At 47.4% G+C, this 27692-nt stretch overlaps 1 long non-coding RNA gene and 3 other non-coding genes across 4 annotated transcripts; 1 reads left to right on the forward strand and 3 right to left on the reverse strand.

The window, feature by feature from the left end:
• Positions 1-867: 867 nt before the first annotated feature.
• LOC112131677 (U1 spliceosomal RNA) lies at positions 868-1031 on the reverse strand. Its single transcript, XR_002913663.2, has one exon. It is a non-coding gene; the product is annotated as a U1 spliceosomal RNA (small nuclear RNA).
• A 1648-nt stretch (positions 1032-2679) lies between these two features.
• Positions 2680-8556, forward strand: LOC103889018 (uncharacterized). The gene is made up of 3 exons (XR_008525644.2): positions 2680-3076; positions 7485-7540; positions 8311-8556. It is a non-coding gene; the product is annotated as an uncharacterized LOC103889018 (long non-coding RNA).
• Positions 7338-7411, reverse strand: TRNAN-GUU (transfer RNA asparagine (anticodon GUU)). The gene has a single exon. It is a non-coding gene; the product is annotated as a tRNA-Asn (tRNA).
• An 11004-nt stretch (positions 8557-19560) lies between the features above and the next one.
• On the reverse strand, positions 19561-19632 carry TRNAE-UUC (transfer RNA glutamic acid (anticodon UUC)). The gene has a single exon. It is a non-coding gene; the product is annotated as a tRNA-Glu (tRNA).
• Between the last annotated feature and the right edge of the window lie 8060 nt (positions 19633-27692).

Here is a 27692-nt window from a genome sequence, read left to right on the forward strand (position 1 = left end):
AAAGAGGGACGGGGGAGGACACTGGCCCCAGAAATAGGAAAGGGCTGCTTGGGGGTGCGAAGGATGAGTCGGGGTGCTATCTAGAAAGTTGCCTGGTAATGGATGTAGGATGTTGGAGCGAGACATCAAACATGAAGCTGTCGCTTAAATAAAGTCTGAAGAAAGACTAGATACACAGACAGCAGGAGATAGTAGAGAAACTGGACCTGGCTCCTCATAAAACTTCCCTCCTTCTATCTGAAGGAGAATCGCAGCCCATTTCGGCCAAGACAGGTGAGACTGCAGTTCTGACGTGCGGGCCTCGAGGAATATGCGCTAGGGCACCTGGGGGCGGGTAGAGCCTTTCCCCTACGCAAAGTAAGCCTGTTATGTCTACAACCCAACGGGGACACTGACAGCCCCAAAGGCCCTGCTTTCTTCCCAGAGAACAGCGCCCTACTGAATAGTTTCTACCTGGCTCTAAGAGGTGAGAACACATTCCCCGCTAGCACAGAAATCCTACAATCTCCTGTGGGGGCTGCGCTTGGAAGCAGAAGCTGTGTAAGAGGTGACTTGGGGGGTAGGAAAAAACACGAAGATTTTCACAGAGCATGAGAAACCAAGAGACTGGACCAATCACCGCAAAAAGCAGCCCCGGTAGAAAGGGAAGAGCTGAGCGATCTTCACCCTAGTTAGTTTGTGTTACAATGTCAATAAGGCTGATGCTAGCTTTTTCTCCTACCGCGAACAGGAGACCTGTTATTTTCTATTCCCCTGCTTTCCACTGTAGGATTAACGATTAAGTCTAAAACGCTAAAGAACGTACAAAGAAAGAGAAAAAAAAAAATCACCCTTAAGGTACAGTCTGTTCTTCAAACTATACAAAGTCAGGGGAAAGCGCGAACGCAGTCCCCCACTACCACAAATTATGCAGTCGAGTTTCCCACATTTGGGGAAATCGCAGGGGTCAGCACATCCGGAGTGCAACGGATAAGCCTCGCCCTGGGAAAACCACCTTCGTGATCATGGTATCTCCCCTGCCAGGTAAGTATGAGACCTTCTGCTTCTGCCCCGCCACAGCCTCATACGCCTCGCTCTTTACACACACGGTCACTTCCCTGCGCACTCCCGAGACCTTGCCAGCCCTCACACACAGCTGGGATTTTCAGTTCTGATCAGCGGTCCTAAACCCGCTCCCATGGCACGGGAACTCCTTCGTGGCGAAGCAGCAAGTGGCGAAGCAGCAGCCCCTGCGCTGCCTCATCTACATAGAAGTCGCCCTATCCGTGATGTCACCGACAGTGCTTTGCCAAGTCCCCGTCTGCCTTTCTGCCACTCAACCGACCAATCCGCTGCCTAGAGCCGGCAAGGGGAAATGACGTCTTCCTCTCCCTTTTTCTCTCCCTCCCCTGCATCTGCTCTCTCCCAAAGAAGCTGGTCTTTAGCATGTGTTGAGAAGCAACCTTTCGGAGGACAGATGGAGCTGGGGGGAACCCTTCTTCAAAGAATGGCTTTTAATTCTCAAACTAGAGTGTTTCGGATTACAGAAGAAACCGGTTCTCTTCGCATCCTTATCCTTGTGATGTAGCATTCCACTTGCAATTGGAAGCCGTTTAATATCAGAGAGAAACCATATTTATGAAAGTAAAGAGGCTGCTCAGATGACTGCAAACCAGCCTTCCTTACTGGTTTTACCACTGGTAATGTTATAAAGACAGTTGTCCAGTTACATCAATCTTGTAGGTTTGTTTTTTTTTTTTTTTTTTGATGTTGTTGGTTTTCTTTTTTTCCAAATTCAGTATTGTAGAAAAATATGCTGCCCCAGAAGAGATGATTGGACACTCTCAAGCATGGTGTTGGACTTTGTCATCTCTTGCACAGCCATCTCCACACCTTAGCGCTTACCTCATGTTAGTTTTTTATATTCTGCAAAGACAAAACCAAAATCATCCAAATTTGACACAAATACCTGGGATACATCTTATTTGAGAAGTTTAACAAATGTCTGGATCATCTTTTCTTATATATTACACAGGAAACACTGAAGTAAGCAAAGTTGGAATGCCCAAGTCAATGACCATTTGAATATTTACAAGTAGATTTGAGACAGGAATACTACCGGGTGGTCACAGGATAACTAATTCTAGGCAGCAGATTTACATGACTTGAGGCTATGGGCTGTTAAGACGCTGAAAAACCAGGGTGTGGACCAAGCTGGCTAAGACTGAGTGGACCCACTGTGGTGCTGGATTTGATGGAAGTTTTACCTAGGCCCTCATTATATGCTCATTAACATACTAAATCACACACCACCCAGTGCCATGACAGTTCTGAGACCAATATTTGATGTAAAAATGGATGGCACCACAGTTCCGAGAAATCTCCACCTTTACCCAGTAATTTTCATGAATATTCCACTCCTTGGTTAAAGAAACCCATCAAGATGAAACCCCAGAACCCATTGTTCTCTCTCGAGTATGCCCGAGCTCCCCTTTCTTGAGTGTGTACTTTTTGCTTTGCAATAAATCTCTTCTTTCACTATTTGCTGACTCATCTTTGACTTTGTTCTCGAGATGGTGTCAAGAGCCTGGACACCACGGCTGGGGTCGAGATCCCACCAGTGTGCGGGGACCTCCCCCAGCCCACCAGTATCACGTTCTATTCCATTGTTCAAATCACAAAACATCGAGTGGAGAGTTCTCCTTGGAGACCATAAAGTGAAGATTCTGTGGTGTGGTGGCCAGTTAGGCCACTGGAAGCTTGGCAAAATATTGAAAATGAGGGATTAGGTGACAGGGTAGTAACTGCTGGATACTAAATACTTGATCCAGGCCCCATTCCCTGGAGATTGACAGGGAGACACATTGTCCAGGTGGTAGTGGAGAAATACTTTCTGGGTATCTGACCAGGCTTTGTGGAAAGAACTGGCACCGTCCTGCAGATGTAGCTGCCTGATGGGTTCTTCCTGCCCAATGTACACACAAAATCAATTCAAGGAGACCATGGCGCTGCAGGAAACAGTTTCATTGACACAGGCCAGCGACGACATGTGGGAGACAGAGTTATTACTCAAACCAATCTCACTGAAGGCTTGGAGGTAAGGGGTTTTTCAAAGATAGTTTGTTGGGAAGGGGGCTAGGGCTGGCGCGGTGCTGATTATTGGGGATGAAATCACAGGGGTGTGCAAAATGGCCCTCCTGCATGGAGTCAGCTTCTGGGTGGGGGCTAAGGGACTGGTTGATTTTCGGGCCAGATGGTGCCATCCAATAGTCAGAAATGCAAAAGCCTGAAAAGACATCTCAAGAGGCCAATCTTGGGTTCTACAATAGTGACATTCTTCACAGCAGTAATTGGGGAAGCTGCGAATCTTGTGACTTCTGGAATAATGGCTGGTAATTATTTAATGAGGCATACATCTTATCAGGAATCAGGCCCCTTTCATCCTCCTAACTTGGTGATCTTTCATTAGTTTTACAGGGGTAATTTAGTTTTGGGGAAAGTTATCATTGAAACCAGCCTTTTTGGCTGTCCCCAACCTTTTTGTCACCAGGGATTGGTTTCGTGGAAGATACTTTTTCCATGGAAGAGGGTGGTAGATGGTTTCCAGATGAAACTCTTCCACCTCAGGTCATCAGGCATTAGTTACAGTCTCATAAGGAGTGCACAATCTGGATCACTCACATGAGAAGTTCCCTATAGGGCCCGAGCTCTGATGAGCATCTAATGCTCATGCTGATCTGACAAGAGGCAGAGCTCAGGTGGTAATGATTGAAAGCCTGCAGCTCACCTCCTGCTGTTCGGCTGGGTTCCTAACAGGCCATGGGCCAGTACCTGTCTTGTGGCCCTGGAGGTTGGGGACCCCTGATTTAAACTATAAACTCGATTTTTCCCAAAATTAGCTTGGGAGTAATTGCATAGGAATGAGCAAAGACAGCTAGCCTGTGAGGCTAGAACTAAGATGGAGTCTGCCATGTCAGCTCTCTCTTATTGTCATAATTTTGCAAAGGTAGTTTCGGAGGGACTACACTGGACACTTGTTAAAAACATTAGACAGATTTTATTGTATGTACTACAGTAGGCAAGAGAGACCAGCAGAGAACTGGGCTCAACCTCAAATACAGCAGGAGGAGTTGAAGATTATAGCCAATTGGCAAGATAAGAAAGTCGGTGGATGGAAAATTACTAAGAGGAACTTGATTAGCTATCAAAGGTGGTTGCGAAGACTCTTGCTAAACTAGACTCAACAGTATTGTTTCCTAAAATTGGACTTGGCAGGTGAAGAAGTAACAGAGAAAAGGGCTCAGAGGAAACTACTAAGGTTTGGTCAAAGATTGGAGTCCTTGTCAACTCTACATTGAAGCTTCTGCAAATAAACAAAGACCACCCAAATGAAAAAAAGCAAAGTTTATTTATTCTGAGCTTGCTATAGCAGGGAGTCAGTCACTGTTATTTGTGTTTTGGCAGAGACTTGAAGGCAGTCATAAGGGTGGGAAAGCTTTTTAAAAAGAAAGGCTTCAGCGGCCGGGCACGGTGGCTCATGCATGTAATCTCAGCACTTTGGGAGGCCCAGGTGGGTGGTCACGAGGTCAGGAGATCAAGACCATCCTGACTAACATGGTGAAACCCCAACTCTTCTAAAAAATTTACAAACAATTAGCCAGGCATGGTGGCAGTCACCTATAGTCCCAGCTACACCAGAGGCTGAGGCAGGAGAATGGCATGAACCTGGGAGGCGAAGCTTGCAGTGAGTCAAGATTATGCCACTGCACTCCAGCCTGGGTGACAGAGTGAGACTGTGTCTCAAACAAACAAACAAACAAACAAAAGCTTCAGATATGCTTGGATTGGAGGCTGTCAGCATGGTGAGGCTCTTGATAGATGAAGAAAATAAAAATATTTTACCCCAGAATACATTCCTTTGGCATATTTTAAGATGCTGTCAGTGAGCCAGCAAACAGAAGTAACTCTGCAAAAGTGTCTTTTGGAGGGGAAATTTACACCTGCAGAGAATCTGCATTAATCCAGCCTTGTCTTGTCAGGAGTGAGAAATAAAAATAAGCCCTAGGCCCTACAACCATCTGAATGGACTCCCTCTTGGCTGACAGGACTGCAGAGAAACCTCGAAAGTGGTTTCTGGATGTGGCAGGCTAGGAGATTAGACATGCCACCTTAAAACCTCCCCTCACTAACTGCCATTATGAGGCAGGAGAACAGCAGAGGGAATTGGAAGTTGGAAAAAAGGCAGAGTGAGTGAAAGCAGAAACAAAAGCAAGGTGATGGGGTGGGAGAGCAAGAAGCAAGATAAAAGGCAGAAGTTGAGCAGCCAAAACAAAAAGTAAGATTTAAAAAAGCAAGCAAGGCTGGGCACGGTGGCTCATGCCTGTAATCCCGGCAGTCTGGAAGACCAAGGCAGGCAGATCACCTGAGGTCAGGAGATTGAGACCAGCCTGGCCAACATGGTGAAACCCTGTCTCTACTAAAAATACAAAAAATTAGCTGGGCGTGGTAGTGCACTCCTGTACTCCCAGCTACTTGGGAGGCTGAGACAGGAGCATCGCTTGAACCCAGGGGGCGGAGGTTGCTGTGAGCCAAGATTGCAGCACTGCACTCCAGACTGGGCAACAGAATGAGACTCTGTCTCAAAAAAATAAATGAATAAAAAATGAAAAGAAAAGTAAGCAAGGACCCCATGGCCGGCGAGATCCAAACCAGTAAAAGGGCAGCTCCTCAGAGATAGGCATGTGCATTAGAGAAAAAATGTATCCTTAACGTGACTCCATATCGTAATCAGCTCATTAAAACTCATGCATATGGACTGCATATCATGCATGTACTTAAAATTATGTGATGGAGGCAATGTGCAAGCACACAAGGGCCAAAGTAACTAAGCAACCCACCTATCAATCAAAAGGCAAACACTGGCTAACGATTAGACATCCTTGTGAAGAGAAGATAAAAAGCCACACATACAAAGACCCAAAGTACACCAAACTAATACTGATCTCACATCCCAGAGGTCAGCCCACTCTCCCCACTCCGAGAGTGTTACTGTGCTGAATAAATTTTTGCTTTGCTTTGCTGCTTTGTGTATCATGTACAGTTCTTTGGGACACAAAGAGCCTGGAAATGCACGGCACCATCTTGTAAGAGTTAGGAACTTTTTTCCTAAGGTTTAACAAACCAAGGCTTTGGAAAGATTTGCTTCACTACTGTTATCAACCAACAGCCTGATGCTTTCCCTCCCTTTTGTGGTTTTGACAAAACAAGCAAGAAGCATTCCTTCCTGATAAGAGACCACCGACCTAGGAATAATTCTGGCCAGACTACAGAGGATGTACAGCGAGGGTTTTCATGTCCTCTGCCTCAGCTTTTGATGTCAGAGGGCCTCAAACTCCACTCTCAGATGATTACTAATGCCACCATTTTATGCACATGGGCCCCATGGAGAGTCACGCAGTTCAACTACACACCTGCACATTTTCCTCTTATAAACATTTATATTGGAATATTATTTGGTACTGCTCCCATGAAAGATACATTTGCAGAATGGACTTAAATTAGAAGCATTATGTAAGCACTATAATGTAGCAATGGGGCAACCAGCTCTCTACACTATAGAAATGTCTGCAGTGTAAACATTTCCACAATGACCAAAGATATCTGTACAAGAATGGTGACTGCAGCATTCTTTGTAATCCTAAAACCTTGAAACTAACATCATCTCAAAAACATTTTTTTTTTTTTGAGAAGGAGTCTCACTCTAATGCCCAGGCTGGAGTTCAGAGGTGCCATCTCAGCTCCCTGCAGCCTCCACCTCCCAAGTTCAAACGATTCTCCTGCCTCAGCCTCCCAAGTAGCTGGGATTACAGGTGCATGCCACCACACCTGGCTAACAAAAACATTTTGAAAAAGGTTAAATAAATCATGCATAAACTGAGGAAAAATAGTGTTTTCAAAAATGATGGAGAAGATCACTATCGTGATGAATGATTCCACTGGTCACATTATTGATAGAGCAATTAGGAAACCCAGGCTCATCCTGGAGGTAATAGTGGACTCCCACTACTAAAATATGAAAAAATGGAGGTATGTAAATTACTCGTTTAAGCGTATAAGGGACTGAATTAGAATTTTATCACACCAGAAGTGGGTTCCTAGGTCTCTGTTTCAGGATTCCTAAGTTACACAGGTGTAAAGCCGGCATTTCAGGAGATACCCGGTTAAGAATCTGGTCGGGAAGGTGGGGGTCCTTGACATGGATCTGTCATAAATTAGTGGCTTGGGACTTCGGGAAGATAAAATCTTCCCCATTTATCCAATGATTGACAATGCGTGAATGCTTCAAAAGTTCCAATAAGCGTCCCTGAGTGAGCTCGAACCACCAACCTTTCGGTTAACAGCCGAACGCGCTAACCGATTGCGCCACAGAGACAAGCGCTTCTAACTCTACTGGGCATATAGGAAGGACGCACTCACTGAACTTCCTCCGTTCCGTCTATTCTCAGGGCCCGCCCGGCAGGACCACTGAGCAAGGCCTTGGAAAACCAGAGAGATTAGAGCGGTGAGTCGCGCCGGTCACGTTGGACACCTGCGCGTTAGGAGATTCTGGAGCCAGAGGAACAGCCGAATTGCCTTCGCCCGCCCTGCCCCTCCCCTGCTTCAGAAGCTTCCAGAAACTCCCCGGTGGGCGACCCAGCCCGAGCCGCCTGGGGGCCCAAGGGAAGCTGAACGCCCTGCAGGCTCCGGGGATGGTTCTTCCCATTCTTTGCGCCGCCTTCACCCATTGAAGGAGCCTGTGCCCACCCTGCCCAATCGCTGTGGGGGCCGCTGAGGAGCCTCCGCTGCCACCTTCAGGTCTTGTGTTCCTCACAGGGGCTCCACCAGGGCAGGGATGGTGGTGAGGGTCGCTCGTGGGTCCCCTGGGGGGAGCAGGGTCTGGTACTCACCAGGGCTCACGACTAGGACTTGTCGAATGAATTGATCGTGGCCTTTAGCTTTTAGTCCTTTGAAGAGCCCTGAGAGCGGAAATCAACAGACTTTTTTCCATGGGGAAGTTATTTTTACAAAGCGCTGATTTCTCAGCACCCCGCAGGGCGGGCAACTGGCAGGGCCTCGGTCGCACCTTCTGCGCGGTGGAGCCGAGGGGGCTCAGCTGGGCGGTTGTCCCGCCGTGGGTCCGTAGGGCGAGAGCAGGTAAAGGGAAAAGCAAAAGCTGGGAAAGAAGACGGGGAGCGGTGGACCAGACATCCAGACCTCCTGAAATGCGCATGCAGAGGCACAGGCGGGATCTTCTGGAAGTGAGAATTGTTTTTGTTTGTTTGTTTATTGTAGCAGAATGGGGAAATGGAGAGAGAACCTGAAAGAGTCCCAAACTCGAGGACCTATTGCTCCCCAAGAATAACATCTTCCAGAAGAACCAGACAGAAAACTAGGCGTCTGGGAACCCTGAAATCCTTGCAGGAGTAGCATCATCATGACCCTCTCTGTTCCTTTTGGCAAAGGACTTGCCTCCGTTGTTTGTTTGTTCAATTGTCTTGTCTGTTAAATAAATAAAACCCTTTTCATATACCTTCAAAATTACGTTGGTTTTATTATTTTATGATTACAAATAATGCTGCAGTCATCATTCTTGTACACTCTCATTGGCCACTGGTGTATTCCTATAGGGTGGAGGCCTGGAGGGTTGTTGTTCCAGCATAGTGTCTCCATAGCTTTTATTTCATTCCGTTTTCTTTCCTTTGTTGCTTTATTAGCTATAACCCTTTTCTTATTTCAGAGGCTGCTTTAGGGTTTCTGGGATACATTTTTAATTTACCATAGTCTGCTTTCTAGTGTCATTATGCCCCCCTTTCTGGCCTTTATCCTAGTGTTATGTATTTTTACTTTATGCACTGTAAGCTTTAAAAAGTGATTCATTATTACTTTTATTTATTACGTCAAATATTTTTTGAAAGATTTAAATTATAAGAAAACGTGTAGTACATGCCTTCTAAATGCCATTTCCAATATTCGTTTCTCTGTGTAGGTCCACATTTTTATCTGGTATCCTTTTGCTTCTGCCTGGAGGACTCTTAAGATTTCTTATAGCGTGGGTTGGTCAATTCTTTTAGCTTTTGTATGTTTTTCAATGTCCTTATTTCACTCACACTTTTGAAATTTTATTTTTGCATAGAATTCTAGGCTAACTTTTTTTCTCTAGGTACTTTAAAAATGTTGCCATTTATGAAGCATTGTCATTTAAAGTATCATCTTTGTTTCATATGTTTGTAAATATGGTGTAAAGCCGGTTTCTTGTGTTGGCTATACAATTTTCAGAATGCGTATTGAAATTTAAAATATTAAATTGTACTAAAAACCTAAAAATATTAATCATGAATGTCCTAGATTCATCTTAATTTCCAACAGTGCACTGAGAATGTGCCCAACCTGAGGGTCAAACCTACCTGCTGACGTGGAATTTGTGTTTGTGAGAGCCTAGTGATTTTCCTCACATCTGAATGTCTTCATTGCAAAAGGAAACGTTTTTCTTTGCAAAAATACTTTAAAATATTCTGACTTCAATTAAGTGCATTAAAAACAAATTTCTCAGTTGCATCCCTGAAATCCATCGAAAGCCCGGGAGAGACCATCAAGTGCTTCAGGATCAAGAGCTAAACAGGGGAGGACAAAGCGAGGCTTCTTCACTAGGAGTCAAGCCAAAGTCAACTGATTTGGTCTCCAATGGAGAACGGAACTCGGTTCACCAGCGATGTGAGGACGCGGCCCAGAGGAGGCGGACTTTCTCTTCATGGTGCATTCGGATAGGAAATCTAGGATTTTCTTTCCCTTTGATCTACTTCCAACTCTCCCTTTCTATTTCTTCAAGACCTTTTTCGGATCCCTGGCTGCGAAGGACCTAAGGGGCCAGTGCCCTTCCCTACCGGTCCCTCCTTCACTAGGTGTCTTCAGAACCCAAACTCACCCGGAACATTACTGCCTGCTTCAGACAGCGAGAGGACCAAGGAGGGCTGTGGGTGGGGTGGGAACCACAGAGTCACGTGCGCCTGCGCTCGTGGGTTCCTAGCAAATTGAATAAATGCCCCCAGAAGCTTCTCTGCAGGTCAGAGGGAAGGGGAGGGTGGCTGCCGACCTGGCAGGAGAAGCTTCAAGAAGCGTCGGGATGACCTGGCCCTGTCCCTGGGCCTTGAAGACAGGCCTGGCCAGGCTGATTTTGACGGGTAGGCCCAAAGAAAAGGTTCAAGGGTGGCTCAAACCCTGACCCCGAGATTAAGGCTCTTAAATGTCTGACGGTTTTGAGAATCATCAGTAGAATCGATCCTGCCTGTATCAGGAGACTCCATTGCCAAAATTCAGACACCAAGAAAGAGAAAGATTGGGCAGATCAAAGTCTGTAATTAACCAAACAGGAAACATAAGTTTTCTGACAAATTGGATGTGTGCTGTGAGAAAAAGACTAGCCACAAGGAGAACCTGGTTTTTTGGCTTGAGTGTAGGGAAGAATGGAGTTGCCACCTACAATGGTGCGTTGAAACGGCAGGTGCATCAGGCTGTAGATGTGAAGGAGTTAAAAATATTTTACCCCAAAATACATTTATTTGACATATTTTGAGATGTCTGTTCAGAAAGCCAGCTGCAGAAGTAGCCCTGCAAAGTTGTCTTTTGTCCAGGAGATTTGCATTTGTAGGGAATCTGCATTGATACAGCCAAGTCTTTCCTTGCCCAGATCTAGGAAAGATTAACGGAGAGTCTGACACCTGTAAAGGTCTGTAAGAAACTTTTAGCGTTTATTCTCTCTGAGAGCTGCTACCTGTAAGATTTCATTTACATATTAAGACCACCTTTGCTAGCCGAGCCTCATTTTCTCTCCCTCCCATGACTTATCTTGCCCACAATAATTGGATATACCTCTGACTCTGATTGCACCTGGTTTTGGCCATGCTTTGAGCCATCATTCATTCTGTTACCTCGAGATGGTATATAAGTTTCTACATCCCATTGTGGGTAGGGGAGGGTAATCACTCTGTGACTCTCCCCATGCACATGTTAGTACATTTTATGCCTTTTCTCCAATTAATCTGCCTTTTGTGACTTGATTTTTGAGGGAAAATTCAGAGGGTTAAGAGGGAGGGTTTCCATTGGCCCCTACAGTTTTGGAGCTGTAAGCAGGATAGGAAAGCTCTGCTCTTCTGGAAGCTGCAGTGAAGAACCCAGGATCTGATCCGCTGTCATAAGTGTAAGAATTTCTTTACCAGCCAGGCTCCCAACCTCCTTCTCTGTGTGGAATCTCATCAAGTGGACAGTAAAAATCATTGTTTCTTTCTTTTCCCTCTCCAAACTCTTGATTAATTGGAGAAAAAGATTTGTGTGACTAGTCTTGGGTGTAGTGAGTCTGCTGTGCTTTTTGGTACTTTGTGTACCAATTCCTATTGTTTAATCCCTTTCTTCCCAGAAATTGTCTGTTCCTTTGTCTTTGTCTCTATGTGTTATTCTGTCATAAAAGGGGGTACCGGTTGAGGTTCCTCCTCATCTTATTTTATGTCCTTGAGAGCTTGACTTGTGACCAAGTCGGAGCGCTTTCTCTTGGTTTCCACTATCTGGAAAGAGGCGGTAACTTTCAGGTCATACTAGGAGGCCTGTCTGCAAATGGCTGGGAACCCCAGCACCCTTTTTGTTCTGGCCATGTCAAGATCTTGGGGCTTGTCTTAAGAAGTCCCATCCCTTTGAGGTTTTTGTCATCTCAACTCTTGTTGCCCGGTTCGTTCTAGGAAAGCTCAATCCCAAGGGGGGCTACCTGGTATTACAGATTCACAGGTCCATGACTGCAAGCCCCCACAAATTTGTGGGTTACTGGAGGCAAACATCATCCTTACCCATCTTTAGTCTAGTCCTTGCATTGAACTTTTTTCTTGTAGGGGAATCTTTGGGATTGCCTCTTCTATGCCCTTCCCAGGAAGTTAACCTGGAAAATGACATCCTGGACTTTCCAAAAAGGGGCTATTTGGTTGAATTGCTATTGCAATAATTACACCATTGGAAATTCTAATTGGCAATGGCCTGAAGATGGATCCCTTAAATTAGACACCTGAATTAAAACAAAAATGATTTTAGAGATCTCTTATTTTAACAGTTGATAGGAAGATCAAATTAAAACAAACACACATAGTAGTGTCATGGCTACCCTTAAAAATTCTCTTGACAATATTATGTGTGTTGTGTAGGGAAAAAAATTTCTCTTGACTAAATTAAAGAGCAAAATTTGACCCAAAACAAAGTTAAAATTCTTCATAAGCTCAAACTGCCTGCTCTGGATCCCTTCCAGGATTCACAGTAAAGTCTGCTCCACCTTGCAGTTCGGTACTGAACTTCTGTGTTTTGCTGCCATAGCCTGTTCTCCATTTCCAGTCAGGAAACCAGTTCATTTTGGCTTGATATTTCTGTGACTTTGGACTTTTTGGAATACCCATTTATTGATCCTTTTCCCTTTCATGGGCAGCTTTTGTTTGTTTGTTTATTAAGACGGTGTCTGACTCTATCACCCAGGCTGGGGTGCAGTGGCGAGATCTTGGCTTACTGCAACCTCTGCCTCCCAGGTTCAAGTGATTCTCCCACCTCGGTCTCTCAAGTAGCTGGGATTAGAGTCACCCACCACCACGCCTGGCTAATTTTTGTATTTTTAATAGAGACAGTGTTTTGCCATGTTGGCCAGGCTGGTCTTGAGCTCCTGACTTCAAGTGATCCACCTGCCTCAGCCACCCAAAGTGTTGGGATTATAGATATGAGTCACCCCTCCAGATTGTTGGCAGCTTTTGATTTCCTGTCCTTCCAGCTTGCAAAGTTTCTGATGAGAAATCTGTTGATAATCTTATTAAAGATTTCTTGCATGTGACCAGTTGCTTTTCTCTTACCAATTTAAAGATTCTCTGTCTTTGACTTTTGAAAGTTTGATTATAATGTGTTTTGGTGTAGGTCTCTTTATCTTACTTGGAGTTTGTTAGGCTACTGTGTTTGTATTCTTGTCTTTCATCAAATTTGGGAAGTTTTCAGCCATTATTTCTTCAAATATTCTCTCTTGCCTTTCTCTCCTTCTTCTTTAGAAATTCCACAATGCGAGGCTGGGAGCGGTAGCTCATGCCTGTAATCCCAGCATTTTGGGAGGCTGAGGCGTGAGGATCACCTGAGGTCAGGAGTATGAGTCCAGCCTGACCAACATGGAGAAACCCCGTCTCTACTAAAAATACAAAATTAGCCAGGCATGGTGGTGCATGCCTGCCAACCCAGCTACTCAGGAGGCCGAGGTGGGAGAATTGCTTGAAACCAGGAGGCAGAGATTCTGGTGAGCTGTGATCATGCCATTGCATTCCAGTCTGGGCAGCAAAAATGAAACTCCATCCCCCCTCCCACCCCCCCAAAACAACAACAAAAACAAAGAAATTCCACAATGCATATGTTGGTCCACTTGATGGTCACTTAGGCTCTGTTCACGTTTCTTCAGTCTTTTTTTATTTCTGTTCCTCAAACTGGATGATTTCCATTGCCTTATCTTCAGGTTCACTGATTTTCTTCTGCCTGCTCAGCTTTCTTCAAATTTGACTTTGAATCCATCTAGTTAATTTTTTACCAAAGCAGCAACTATTTTGGAAAAGCTTCCTTCACATTGGAGCCATTGGACATGATAATACATGTGATGTGCTGCCATTTGTTGAGAATCATGTGAAAATGGGGCTTCTGCCCCATCACACTAAAGTTCCAGTCCCGAGTCCCCATGGTTTTCTCCCTAGGCTAAGATAGAAAGCAAGAACATGAAATGTGCAGAAAGCATTCTCTTAAGCAAACATAAATAACTTGCCTAAATTGTAATTATTTCCTGGAACAGGATGCACCTCTAACCTCTACAGGCAGATCATAGATTCCATTGTCCAGCTGTATAATGAATTCTTCCTCTCAGAGAAGAATATCAGAGACTCCCCCCGGCTTGCCTGAATGAAATTTCCAGAGGTAAGCGGTGAAAGGCCACAATATGAAGTCACTCTCAGATGAGTTCCTTCTCTTGTCACACCCCACAGTAGAAACAAAAGAGGACGGGTAGGCCAGAGGAGCTCAAAGCCTTATGACCCGCAATTCTCATAGTTATTCTCAACTTAGAGAGGGCTGCTTTCTAGATGCTCCCACTCCAGGCCCACAGACTGCCAGGCTCCAGGAATAAGTAGCTCTGAGAAATATACTATTTAGCTGCAAGCCACACTCCACCATTGCAAATTGGAGAAAAGAAGGACAAACTTAAAAGTTTCAAAGATTTAAGAGAACAACATGGTGAAACCCCATCTCTACTAAAAATACAAAAATTAGCCAGGTGTGATGGCATGTGCCTATAGGCTCAGCTACTTTGGAGGCTGAAGGAGGAGAGTCATTTGAAACCGGGGGGTGGAGGTTGCAGTGAGCCAAGATTGTGCCACTGCACACTAGCCTGGGTGACAGAGCAAGACTCCATCTCAAAAAAAAAAAAAAAAAAAAAAAAAACTGATCGCAAATAATTGTATATTTCTCACTGCATCGCCCAGGCTGGAGTGCAGTGGCATGATCTCAGCTCACTGCAAACTCTGCCTCTCAGGTTCAAGGGATTCTCATGCCCCAGCCTCTGGAGTAGCTGGGATTACAGATGCCCACCACCACACTTGGCTAATTTTTGTATTTTTAGGAGAGACGGGGTTTCGCCATGTTGGCTAGGCCGTTCTCGCACTCCCAACCTCAGGTGATCCACCCACCTCGGCCTCCCAAAGTGCTGGGATTACAGGTGTGAGCCACCGTGCCCAGCTTAAATGTTTTCATAGTTGGAAGTCCCTAATTAGAGCAGCTAATTCTGCTTTTTGAGAAGAAGTCTGAGAAGGTAAACCCTTGGCCTCAATGACTTCTTGTTGGCTAACCTTCCTTTCTTCCTCCCTCATGAATATAGCTATTTCCATCTCTAAATCTCTCAACATTGGGGTTAGACAAGAGCTTGTCTTCAAGGTTGGGCCTTCTAGAGTAAAGCTCTTCCGTGGTTTCCACACAGGAGTCAATGAGTTGGGGATGTGTTTCTTGAGACTCGAGGTCCAGCAACAGAGTAGCAGGGTTTAAAAATCAGCATACTTTCAGGGTAACATCTGGGGTGTCAAGCAGAATGGTCTGATATTTAAGTAACTGGTCCCCTGTTAGCCTTTGGTGTACTTTTGCCTCTAGGACCCTCTGTACTGTACTTCATGGGGTGGCAGGGGTGAGAGTGTGGTGGTATGACATCTAATTGTTGTCCCAAGGTAAACTTACTGGTTTCTTCTAAGAATAGAGTGACCGTAGCCACTGATCTCAAGCTTCCTGGTCACCCAGCTGCCACCTGGTCTAGCTGTTTAGAGAAATAAGCCACTGGTCCAAAGTAATTCCTCAGCCTTTGAGTTAGAACATCCAAAGCTGTCCCTTGTTATTCATCCACATAGAGGGTGAAAGGTTTTTCTAAGTTCGAGTGTCCAGAGGCAAGGGATGTCCCTGGCTTTTCTTTTAAGGCTAAGAATGCATTTTGACAGGTTCCAAGCTCCACATCCTGTGTTCACACCACTCTCCTGCCTCAGCCTCCTGAGTAGCTGGGATTACAGGCGCCCACCACCACGGCCAGCTAATTTTTTGTATTTTTAGTAGAGATGGGGTTTCACCATGATAGCCAGGACGGTCTTGATCTCCTGACCTCCTGATCTGCCCGCCTCGGCCTCCCAATGTGCTGGGATTACAGGTGTGAGCCACCGCACCCAGCCAACAATTTTTTTTTTTTTTGAAATGAACAGAGCATCAGTGAATGATAGTGCAAGTTTAAGACACCTAATAGACAAGTTAAAGGAGTCCCCCAGGCAGAAGGAAACTGACACTGGATGAAAATCTGGATGAAAAAGAAAAAGACACTAGAAATGACATCTACATAGACAAATATATAATTTTAACATCTCACTGTTTAGCCGGGCATGATTGCTCACGCCTGTAATCCTGGCACTTTGGGAGGCCAAGGAAGGTGGATCATTTGAGATCAGGGGTTCGAGACCAGCCTGGCCAATATGGTGAACCTTCCTCTCTACTAAAAATTCAAAAATTAGTCAGATGTGGTGGCCCAAGCCTGTAATCTCTGCTACTCAGGGGTCTGAGTCAGGAGAATCGCTCGAACCCGGAAACCAGAGGTTGCAGTGAGCCAAGACTGTGCCACTGCACTCCAGCCTGTCTGATAGAGTAAGACTCATATTAAAAACACCACCACCAACAAAAAAACCCAAAAACAAACAAACAAACAAAAACACACCTGACTCTTGAAACAAAAGTAATAGAGATGGATTGTAAGGTTTATGACAGGTGTAAAGTAAAATGCATGACAGTAGCATAAAGGCAGGGACAGGAGTTATGTGAAGAGGTATGATGCCACTTGAAGACAGACTGTGATGGGTTAATTTTTGTGGAAAGCAAGGCAGAATTTTTGAAGTTTGTTTCTTCAAATACTTTCAGTTTCCCATACATACAAGCTAGTTTGTTCTGCAAAGATCTTATTTTCTAGGAAGCTTTTCTCTCTGTCCTCACGGGATGCACAAGACACAAGGGAAGAGACTTTCACTTTTCAATACAGTGATAGGTCTGAGGAGATACAACTGCAATTTTTGTTTTTAATGAGATGGGATTCTCACTGGTCTTGAACTTCTGAGCTCAGTGGAGGCTTCCCCTACGTCGGCCTATCAAAGTGTTGGGATTAACAGGCATGAGGCACTGCACCTGGCCACAACCATCAACATTTAAAATCACGTCCCTGGATGGGCTCGAACCACCAACCTTCCGGTTAACAGCAGAACACGCTAACTGATTGCGCCATAGAGAGAAGCTCAATTGCTTGCTTTCATCTCTGTAAAGATTAAGCAATCACTAAACCCTAGGGGTTGCCATTCGCTTTCTGCAGGACAACTGTGCAGACTACAAAGCTTCAGAAAACCGGAGAGGCGGAGTCGACTAATCGTGTTGTTGCACGTTAGAAACGCGTGCATTGAGTGACTCTGAAGCCAGAAGGGCGGCCTTCACCCTGCGTTGACCCTCGCCTGCTTCAGAAGCCATTGCCCCTGGAAATGCCTGGATCTGCGACCCCAGCCAGAGCCAAGTAGGGCCCAAGGGAAGCCGAACTCCCCAATCAACTGGGCTTCAGTAGACAGGGTCGGTGGGGCGAGAGCGGGAAAGAGGCAGGGGAGTCAAAAGGGAAAACGTGAAAAGGAGGAGGGAGAAGCAGGGGAGACCAGGACGACACAATGGGACAGCCCAGGATGCCCGTGCAGAGGGCACCGGCTGGATGCAGAGAAGATGGGACATGTATCAGAATGGAGAGTGGGAAACCGGGAGAAGATGTGAGAGAAAATCACAAGAACCTGTAGCTGCCCAAGAATAAAGAAGTAAAAATCTCATAATGTTTTTATATTAATAAAAAAAATCGGGGGACCAGGGGCGATGGCTCACTCCTGTAATCCCAGCACTTTGGGAGGCCAGGGTGGGTGGATCACTCACTTGAAGTCAGGAGTTCGAGACCAGCCGGGCAAACATGGTGAAAGCCCGTCTCTACTACAAATACAAAAATTAGCTGGGCTTGGTGGCGCACGCTTGTAGTCTCAGCTACTCAGGAGGCTGAGGCAGAAGAATCGCTTGAACCTGAGAGGCGGAGGTAGCAGTGAGCCGAGATCGTGCCACTGCCCTCCAGCCTGGGCGACAAAGCGAAATTCTGTCTCTCAAAAAAATATATAAATAAATAAAAGAGGGGTGGGGAAGCACAACGATGGGGAGTAGGTGTGGGGTGCCTTGGGATTCTGTACTGGTTAGTAGTCTGCGTTGTGCCTGCAGCAACCTCTGTTCTAATCCGAATCTTGGTACAGTCAGACTCTATCTTGGACCCACTGGGGCGAACCCACGTGTCTTTTGGTTTGCTTTTCATTCCTGCACCAGATACAGCCTTTATCTGCAGCCAGAAAGCCGGAAAGCAGGGTTTACCGCTGGCCCCATAGCGCCATACTGTCTGGGGAAAAGAAGGAAACCCAAGAGTACACAAACAACCGCCCAAAGAGAAACCTTCGAAGTGCTCTATGCCTCACCGTTTAGCAGAAAATATCAAGCATCTCTCAACCTAGCTGGTCTGTACCTTCCACGAATGAAACAATGTATTTATTGCAGTCTTTCTGGTTGAGATATTTCAAATATTTGGTGGAGCTTTTAATGAGAGAGAGAGACACTCTCGAGTGCGGAAGAAAAAATGAGGGGATGTGAAGATGAGGCGACTTTAGGACAGAAAAAAAAAAGAGACGAGGAAGCCATGTAAACGTTTTCGGGTGGGCGTGAGGGGATGTCAGTCTTGAACCCCCTTATGTCATGTAAAGAGCACAGCCTCTTCTAGCACAAACACCATTTCCCACATTGAGGAAATCACAGGGATCAGCAACTCTAGAGTGCGATGAAGAAGGTTCACTCTGGGAGAACCCCCTTCGTGACCACGGTCTCCCCCTGCCAGGTAATTGGAAAGGAGCACATGGTCTGCAGGGACAGCACAGCCTCCTCGCCCTGGCCGGTCGCTCAGGGTCACCACCCTCCCCACTGCCGCCCCTCGCCATTCTTCCAAACCACTCTCCACCAAAGATTCCACCGACGGTCACCCCACAAGACAACCCAGGCCGCCTCTCAGCAGCGGCTCCCGCCCCGCAGCCACCGCGCCCTCTCACCCCCGCGGTTCTGCCCGCTGCCTCTGTGCACTTCACCTCCCTGGCTCCCGCTGTCCCCTGAGCTTACAGTGGACTCGGGGTTCTTCCGAAGCCCTCCTGGGAGTACTGAATGGAAAAGTGGGAGCGTGCGCAAGTGCTCGGTTGAGTGTAGACATCGTGGGATTTCACTGTGGTACCATCGCTTCGACGTCTTAGTGCTGATTTTTACACCTGCCTTCTGCTTAGGGCACGGCAGCAGTTTTCCATCTGTGCCTCCTCCACCTGCTGTCCTTGTTGGGTCAGCGAACATCGCCTCCCTCTACCGCTCAATCAGCAAACGGGACCGCCCTCGAGGACCTCACCTGCCGCTCACCCCCTAACAAATTCGCTGGCATCGCCTCCGGTCGCCTCTTCCGAAGGCCTAACGAGCGCGTTAGCTGCCAACGGAGGTGAGGAGGCTCTGCTGACTGACCGGTGCCCGTGTCCGGGGCTGGCACAAACGCCACGACTTGGCCTCTCTCTTAGTTATTCGCAGCTCAGCCCAATAGGCGCCTCCGAAGTGGCGACGGAAAGAGGGTGAGCTCATTGGGTGCAGCTCCACGGGGGCTGGCATGTCTGCACGGCTGTGTACACCTGAGCGAGACTCTCAGTCGCTCTCTAAAGCCGCTTCCGCGGATGAGGGACACGGAGATAAACAGGAGCGGTGTGTGGTGAGAGGTGGTCCACCAGGACTTGCCCTCCTTCGCCCGGCTTTGCCCCTCGCTGCGGAGACTGTTCTGCCTCTGGCCCTTGGAGCAGGCCGGCTGACAGCCTAGTGAAGGAAGATTCCTGCGGGAGGGCGGCCAGTGCAAAACAATTCCCTGACCGGGAATCGAACCCGGGCCGCGGCGGTGAAAGCGCCGAATCCTAGCCACTAGACCACCATGGACACACGGGAGGGAGCTTTCTCTCCTTTCTTCGGCCAGAAGCGACACTTTCCCTGAGCTCTGGAAGGACTTGGGCCTTTTGAGGGTCGCTCTTTGCTCCTGGAGTCTCTCACAAGGCCATTCCCTCCCTGTTTTCTTCAAAAAAGGAGCCTGCAGGCGACACACCGAGGGCTCCGTGACGGACACCGAATCCCGAGTCCTGGAGCGAGTTGCAGCGACCCGGCCGCAGCTCACCACTGAACTAGAGATGCGCCTTTGCGAGGCGGCAGCAAGTGACCAGCCGGTCGTGGGTCGCCAGGTCCGGAGCCGCGCACCAGGTTGCCAGGAGGAGGCGGGAGACGGGAGGCGCCCGGGGTGAGACGGGGGCACCCGCTGCATCAGAAAGGACCCAGACGCCAGCACCCTCAACATCATAAGGAATCAGACGGATGCGGAACCGAGACGGGCTGGATGGGAAACTCTTTCCAGGAAGGCTCCGGGGCCCTCAGCTGGTCTCCGACCTTCCCCTGCCACCTGTGACACCTGCCATTTTCCCACCTTAGGCGATGGCAACACCACCCTTCCGTTTGCTCCGGGCAAAACTTCCAGAGTTCCCTCTGACGCTGGAGTTTTTTCCTCCGATCCAAGAGCCAACTGGTCATCAATTCGTGATTTCCCGTCGGCTAAGTGCGTGGGCATTGAGCTTCACGCGAGTCTCTCCACCTCTGCGGAATGGCTACCTCGGGGTAGGGGAGGGGCCCTCCGGTGGATTGTAAGGTGTTTAGCAGCATCCGTCGCTTTCGCTGACTAGATAGATGCCAGGGGGTTAACATTCTCCCTCCCCGCTTCCCCTAGTCGTGACCTAGTGTCCCAGCGGGGATGGGAGAGGCGTGCAAGGGTGAAGTTGCCCCCTTTTGAGAACCACTGATGCGCGTTGTCCTGCTCTGAGATTGTGCAGAGGACTCTCCAGATGAAGGCTCAGGGGTCGATCCAGCTTCAGACCCCCTCGCTCCCCCGCACAGTCAGACCTTAGGATTGGAGGCTTTTAACATCTCTACATCATGAGATTCGAAACCTTTAGGTGTTTTCTTCCGTTCTGTCCTCCAAATCGGCCTCTTCCGAGCCTGTTGACCAGGGCCAGCCAGGCAGAGGCTGGGTTCGCTCAACGAGGCTCCTCTCGGCCCTCCTGGAGCTTCAGGCCTCTTTCGGTTGCAGAGAAGCTTTATGGGCCACTTCCTTCTGCATCCCCGGGGGCAGGTGCGCAGTGCCCCGGGAAGAAGAGGGTTTGACTGCGGTTCTCGTCCCCCGGCGCCCAACCTCCACCCCGGTGCGCGCGCTCTTCCAGGCTCCTGCTGGTTCCACTCGCCGGGAGTTAGGTCTCGGGTCAGCCTGAGCCCCCGAGACGCCCAGGCCGGGAAGGACACGTAGGGGAAACCGGCTGCTCACTTTGGTCCTGTCCACAACGGACCCCTTTCTGCCGGGAAAGAAAGGCGGCGAGTCCTGTCCTGTTGGGTAGGCAGAAGAGAGAGCAAAGGGAAGATAAGAAAAATCCTGGGAGGTTTCAGGATCTAAAGTTACCATGAAGTCGACCTAACCTCCTCTGGAGTTCCTCCCGGTCCTCCCGTGGCTGGCGATGGTGAATCGAGTTTCCTCCTCCAGTTTGCCAAGGCGGACAAAGCCGACACAATGGGCCTGTCCACTGTCTTCTTTCATACACACAAAATGTCAGCTCTTCCTGTTTCTAACTGGCAACATCATGCCTGATGACCAGCTTAGCAAATTAGAGACTCCATGGGACTCCATCTCTGTCTTAGTTCGGGCTTGTGTAACACTGTACCATTAACTGGGTGGCTGATTCACAACGGAAATTGATTTCTCACAGTTCTGGAGGTTGGAAGTCCGAGATCAAGGTGCCGACATGGTAGGGTTATGGTGAGGGCCTTTTGTCCTGGTTGTAGACTGCTACCTTCTCATTGTACCCTCAGCGGGTAGAAAGAGCGCGAGAGCGCTCCCCGGGGTCCCTTTATAAGGGCATTAGTCCCATTCAGACTAATGGGACTAAATCCAGACTCTGTACTGAGTGTTGTGGATTTTTTGCATGTTCAACCTCCCCGCAGACAACTGGAGATGTATTGTCCCTAGAGGGTACAATAGAGAATCTTCAGTCACAAGTCAGCAACCAGCATATGTGAGTGAGAGGATGTGTCCCACTCAGAAATGAGAGTGTATTAGTCCATTTTCACACTGCTGCCAAATACATAACAGAGTTCGGGACGAAAAAGAGGTTTAATTGGACTTACATTTCCATATGACTGGGGAGGCCTCAGAATCATGGCGGGAGGTAAAAGGCACTTCTTACATGGCAGCAGCAAGAGAAAATGAGGAAGAAGCAAAAGCAGAAACCTCTGATAAACCCATCAGATAGGGAGGTTTATTCACTATCAGGAGAATAGCACAGGAAAGACCCACCCCTATGATTCAATGACCTCCTCCTAGGTCCCTCCCAGAACACATGGGAATTCTGGGAGGTACAATTCCAGTTGAGATTTGGGTGAGGGCACGGCCAAACCATATCAGAAACAGATGAAGTGACAGCATATCTTGATGTGTGTGATGGTTTTATGAGTGATTACCTATTTCAAAATTTATTGCAATGTGTAAAAAAGAACAAGGACTTGTATTATCTGACTTTAAGGCTTACTATAAGCTATTATAGACAAGGCATCAGGAGTGACAAATAGATAAACAGACTGAGTTAAGAGACTTGAAACTGAACCACAGCTATACGGTCAATAAATGGGGTTTCAATAAAAGCAGTTCAATAAAAGAAAATAAATCATTTTAATTAATGGATTTTTATATGGATGTGGGGAGACCAACAATGTTATTCTCCCTCACACTACACACAAAAGTACTTTCTGGTGCATTATACACCAAAACTTAAAAGGTAAAGATATAAAGCATTTCAAGGATACTTTGTGACTTGTTGGTAGGCAAAGATTACCCTACCAACAAGCAGGACACAGAAAAAATATAGGTATAAGAAAGACATGATAAATGAGACTTCATCAACATTAGCCACACCTTCTCATCAAAAGATACCACTAAGAAAGTGAAAAGGCAAGCAAGCCACCGACAGAGACAAAATAGCCACAAAACGTATCTGACCTCCACACCCTGTAATTAGAATTATAGTGGTCTGGTACGCTGCACCCAGTTCCTGCTGGAGTATTTCCTGTAGTGGCTCATGCCTGTCATCACAGCTACTTGGAAGGCGGAGGTGGGAGAATTGCTTGAACCCAGGAGGCAGAGGTTGCAGTGAGCCAAGATCGTGCCACTGCCCTCCAGCCTGGGAGACAGAGCGAGACTCCATCTCAAAAAAAAAAAAAAGAAAAGAAAATAGCAAAAGAAACTGACAATGCTTCTCGTGGTAACTTGGTGGCCAACAAAAAAAAAAAAAGGAAAGAAAAAAATTGTATATATAAAAAGAAAAAGAAGCTGATAATGCTGCTTGCCTCCAAGGAAGGAATGGGAATATCTGGGGTCAGAGGTGAGAGGGAGCCATTTTACTGTGTACCCCTTTGAAATGTGAACATGTGACTTAATCAAAAGTAAAATATAAAACTTTTAAATGCTACTTACAAAATTTTTTGTTTGTTGGTTGGTTTTTCAGATGGAGTCTGGCTCTGTTGCCCAGGCTGGAGTGCACTGGTGCAATCTCAGCTCTCTGCAACCTCCGCCTCTCCAGTTCAAGTGATTCTCCTGCCTCAGCCTCCCAAGTAGCTGGAATTACAGATGCACATCACAACACCCAGCTAATTTTTGTATTTTTAGAATAGATGGGGTTTCACCATGCTGGTCACGTTGGTCTTGAACTCCTGACCGCAGGAGATCCACCTGCCTCAGCCTCCCAAAGTGCTGGGATTACAGGCATGAGCCATGACGCCTGGCCTTAAAATACATTTTTAATGTATTTTAAGGCCAGCCGTGGTGGCCCATTTCTTGAGACATAGCAAGACCCTGTCTCAAAAAAAAAAAAAAAAAAAAATTAGCTGGGTATAATGGTGAACACTTATAGTCCCAGCTACTAGGGAGGCCGAGGTGGGAGGATCACTTGAGCCTGGAAGATCAAGCCTAACATGAGTTGTGATTGTGCCACTGCACTCCATCCTGGGTGATGGAGAGAGACTGTCTCAAAAACAAAACGTATTTTAAGTCCATAATACAGGTTAAATCCTTTCCTTTCCTTTCCTGAAGGAAGTGTACCACTGGTTATCCAATAGTAAGGAGGGAAAGTGCCTCATTGTAGAATTCTAATTAATATACACAGGAGTGACTAAATGAGAAGCTCACTTTTGCAGCCTCTGATGAGTGGGTTGGATCTTGAAAAGAGAGACACCAGGCATAGGGGCATTCTGCTGGAAGAATACATTCTTCTTATGGACTCTTCATTAAAAAAAAAAAGCAAGTGGAAGAACCTGAATCTGACCTAGCTTTAGATCCAACATACAATTTACAGGAAATACATGGGATAAAGAAACATGTTAATTGACACCATAAGGATGCAACCAGCAAAATCCAGACCATGAGAATATCCAAGGACAGCTAGACCAGTTTCCTGAACAAATAAGTTAAAAGGGACTTAAAAGACAAAACATGGGCTGGGCACAGTGGCTCAGTCTTGTAATCCCAGCACTTTGGGAGACCAAGGTAGGTGGATCACCTGAGGTCAAGACCAGCCTGGCCAACATGGTGAAGCTCCCATCTCTACTAAAACTACAGAAGTTAGCTGGGCGTGGTGGCGCACTCCTGTAATCCCAGCTACTCAAGAGGCTGAAGCCATAGAATTGCTGAACCCAGGAGGCAGAGGTTGTAGTGAGCCAAGATCCTGCCACTGCACTCCAGCCTGGGCAACAAAGGGAGACTCCATCTCAAAACAACAACAACAGCAACAACAACAAAAAAAAAGAAAGCAACCATTCACACTTTGTGAATGTCTATGGATCCGGATTCAAACAAATTGTAAAGAAAAAACTAAGGCAAGACTATCTGTAACTTTTTATTTATTTATGTATTTAGAGACAGAGTTTCACTCTGTCACCCAGGCTGGAGTGCAGTGGTGTGATCTCGACTCACTGAAACCTCCGCCTCCTGGGTTCAAGCGAGTCTGGTGCCTCAGCCTCCCCAGTAGCTGGGATTACAGGCATGTGTCACCACACATGGATAATTTTTGTATTTTTAGTAGAGATAGGGATTTCACCATGTTGGCCAGGTTGGTCTCGAACTCTAGACCTCAGATGATCTGCCCTCCTTGGCCTCCCGAAGTACTGGGATTATAGCCATGAGCCAGTGCACCTTGCCTATCTGTGACATTTATGAGACATATGGAAAATGTAGACACTGGCTATTTGATGATATTAAGAAAAGATTATTAAACCAGGTGTAGTTTCTCATGCCTGTAATCCCAGCATCTTGGGAGGCCAAGGCAGGAGGATCACTTGGGCACAAGAGTTCAAGACCAGCTTGGGCAACAAAGTGAGACCTCGACTCTACAAGAAATAAAAAAATCAGCAAGCCTGGTGGCATGCATCTGTGGTCCCAGCTGCACAGGACCTGAGGTAGGAGGACTGCTTCAGACCAGGAGGCTGAGGCTGTAGTGACACGTAAAGAAAAGAAAAGATTACTAGCTAAAATGTTCTTAATACACTGAATGAAACACCTTCGCCTCCTGCCTTGGGGCTGTCTCCACGGCCTCCCCAACACTACTGTTGAGCTGACTGCTCACACCGATCAGACACCCCTGCTCAAAGATCAGGCAGGCCCAAGCTCCCCCGCTGAGGCATGCTCTCCTTTCCCTGTACCAGCTTTTTGTTGCAAACCCCTGGCTGCCATGGGCTCCCATCTCCATGCCTTTGCTCATGCCTTGCTCCTGCTTGGAGTGCCTGCTGCTCTGCTTCAACGGTACCCATCCTTTGATGCTCAGTGCAAATTCCATCTCCGCAAATTGGTTTTTCTGACCTCCCCACCCCTCCCATCCTTCTGAGCCTTGAGGACATTCCCTCTGTCCCACGTACATATCACTAACCACACGCTTCCTCAGTCTAGAATTTTGGGGATCTACATCTTTTCATCACTAGAGGCTGTGAGGTCCTTGGTAGCAAAGCTGAATATTCTAGTGGATTAAAATCTAGAACTTCAGCCTGGCATGGTGGCTCATGCCTATAATTCCAGCACTTTGGGAGGCTAGGGCTCCGCCTGAGCTCAGGGGTTCGAGACGATCCTGGGCAACATGGTGAAACCCTGTCTCTACTAAAATACACAAAAAAAATTAGCCAGTCATGGCAGCATGTACCTGTTATCCCAGCAACTCAGGAGGCTGAGCCAGGAGAATTTCTTGAACCCAGGAGGTGGAGGTTGCAGTGATCCAAGATTGTGTCACTGCATTCCAGCCTGGTGACAGAGCAAGACTCCATCTCAAAAAAAAAAAAAAAAAAAAAAATCAGGAACTTGAAGCTCCGACTCAGCCACTTATGTACTACTGAGTGACCTCAGGAAGATCACTCAACCTCTCTGCACCTCAATGTCCTCATCTATAAAACGGGAATGAACACAGTTCCTACCTCACAGGGAAGCTATGAATATTAGTTGAAATGAAATATACAAAGAGCCTAGCCCAGAGTAAACATCTAATAAATGCTGACTGCCACGACTGTGGTAATGGTTATTACAAGTGGCCTCTGTGTCCTCACAGGCCCTTGTACACAGTAGGTGTATTGAGTTGAACTGAAATTCAACTGAATTGAGCTGGATGGAAACAGCAGGGCTGGCTCTCAGCTGCTGCCCCATCCCCGGCCCGGCCTCACCTCTCAGTGAACATCTTCACCTCCCTGATCAACCGCCAGAACCCCACCACCTGCCTCCAGAGGAGGAGCAGGTGACTGTGCTCATTGCTGAAGTAGGCATTGAAGGACTGGAGGGAAGACATGCCGAGAGAAGGGTTGGTGTGAGAGCGGGTTTACTCCCTCCCCCTGCTTCCCTCATCTCTGACTATCCCGGGAGGCACCATCGTTCAGGGAGTGGGTCTTCCTGTGGGCCTGTGCACAGAGCTGTGTCGCAGCAACCACGCTCAGCCTCCCAAGCCTCATGGCTCCCTCCTGCACAGGGACCTGGGTTTCAAGTCCTCTTTTGGCTGCAAGAGGCAGCAAGGAAGGGCAAAAATGCAAGGGACCTAGCTTTGCATCCCAGCTGCCAGTTGCATGACTGTGGGCAGGTTACTTAACCATTCTTTATGTATTTATTCATTTCAAGACAGAGTCTTGCTTTGTTGCCCAGGATGGAGTGCAGTGGCATGATCTCTCAGCCTCTCGAATAGCTAGGACTATAGGTGTGTGCCACCACGCCAGGCTAATTTTTGTATTTGTAGTAGAGATGGGGTTTCACCATGTTGGCCAGACTGCTCTCGAACTCCTGACCTCAGGTGATCTGCCTGCCTCAGCCTCCCAAAGTGCTGGGATTACAGGCATGAGCCACCGTGACCGGCCTTAACCTCTCTTTAAAATGAGGAGGATGATAGCACATACCACATGCAGTTGTAACGAGGAATAAAGGTCAATTCACACGGTACACATGGTACATGCTACACATTGATAAAGACCAGCTATTGTGATGACGTCTATTTGCTTCTGCTAACATGCTCCCTTGGACAGTGCTCCCTCTCCCTCTCCAGGCTTCTGAGTCCTCCCTCCTCTGCAGTGCCCCTTCCTCTTGAGTCAAGCTGGCCTCCCTGCACCCCCATGCCCACCTCCTCCTCGCAGCACCATGCCGCCTCCCACTGCTCCAGCTCCTTGCGGCTACGTGTCCAGTCACTGGTCACCTTTCGTATCTCCTCACTCAGAGGCTGGTTGGCCAAACCTGCCTGGTCCAGCTGTTCTTGGAGCATGGCCTTCATCTGGGCCAGGCTGGCACTCCTGAATGGGGCACAGGGGATCAGTATGCACTCGCCCAGGGGGCCATCCTGCCAGCCCTGGCCCTCCCTGCTGCTCCTCCTCCAGCCAGATGAGGGAACTCTCCAGGTCTTGGCTGT

Source organism: Pongo abelii, chromosome 1 (genome assembly GCF_028885655.2).
Source record: "Pongo abelii isolate AG06213 chromosome 1, NHGRI_mPonAbe1-v2.0_pri, whole genome shotgun sequence".
NCBI lineage: Eukaryota > Metazoa > Chordata > Mammalia > Primates > Hominidae > Pongo > Pongo abelii.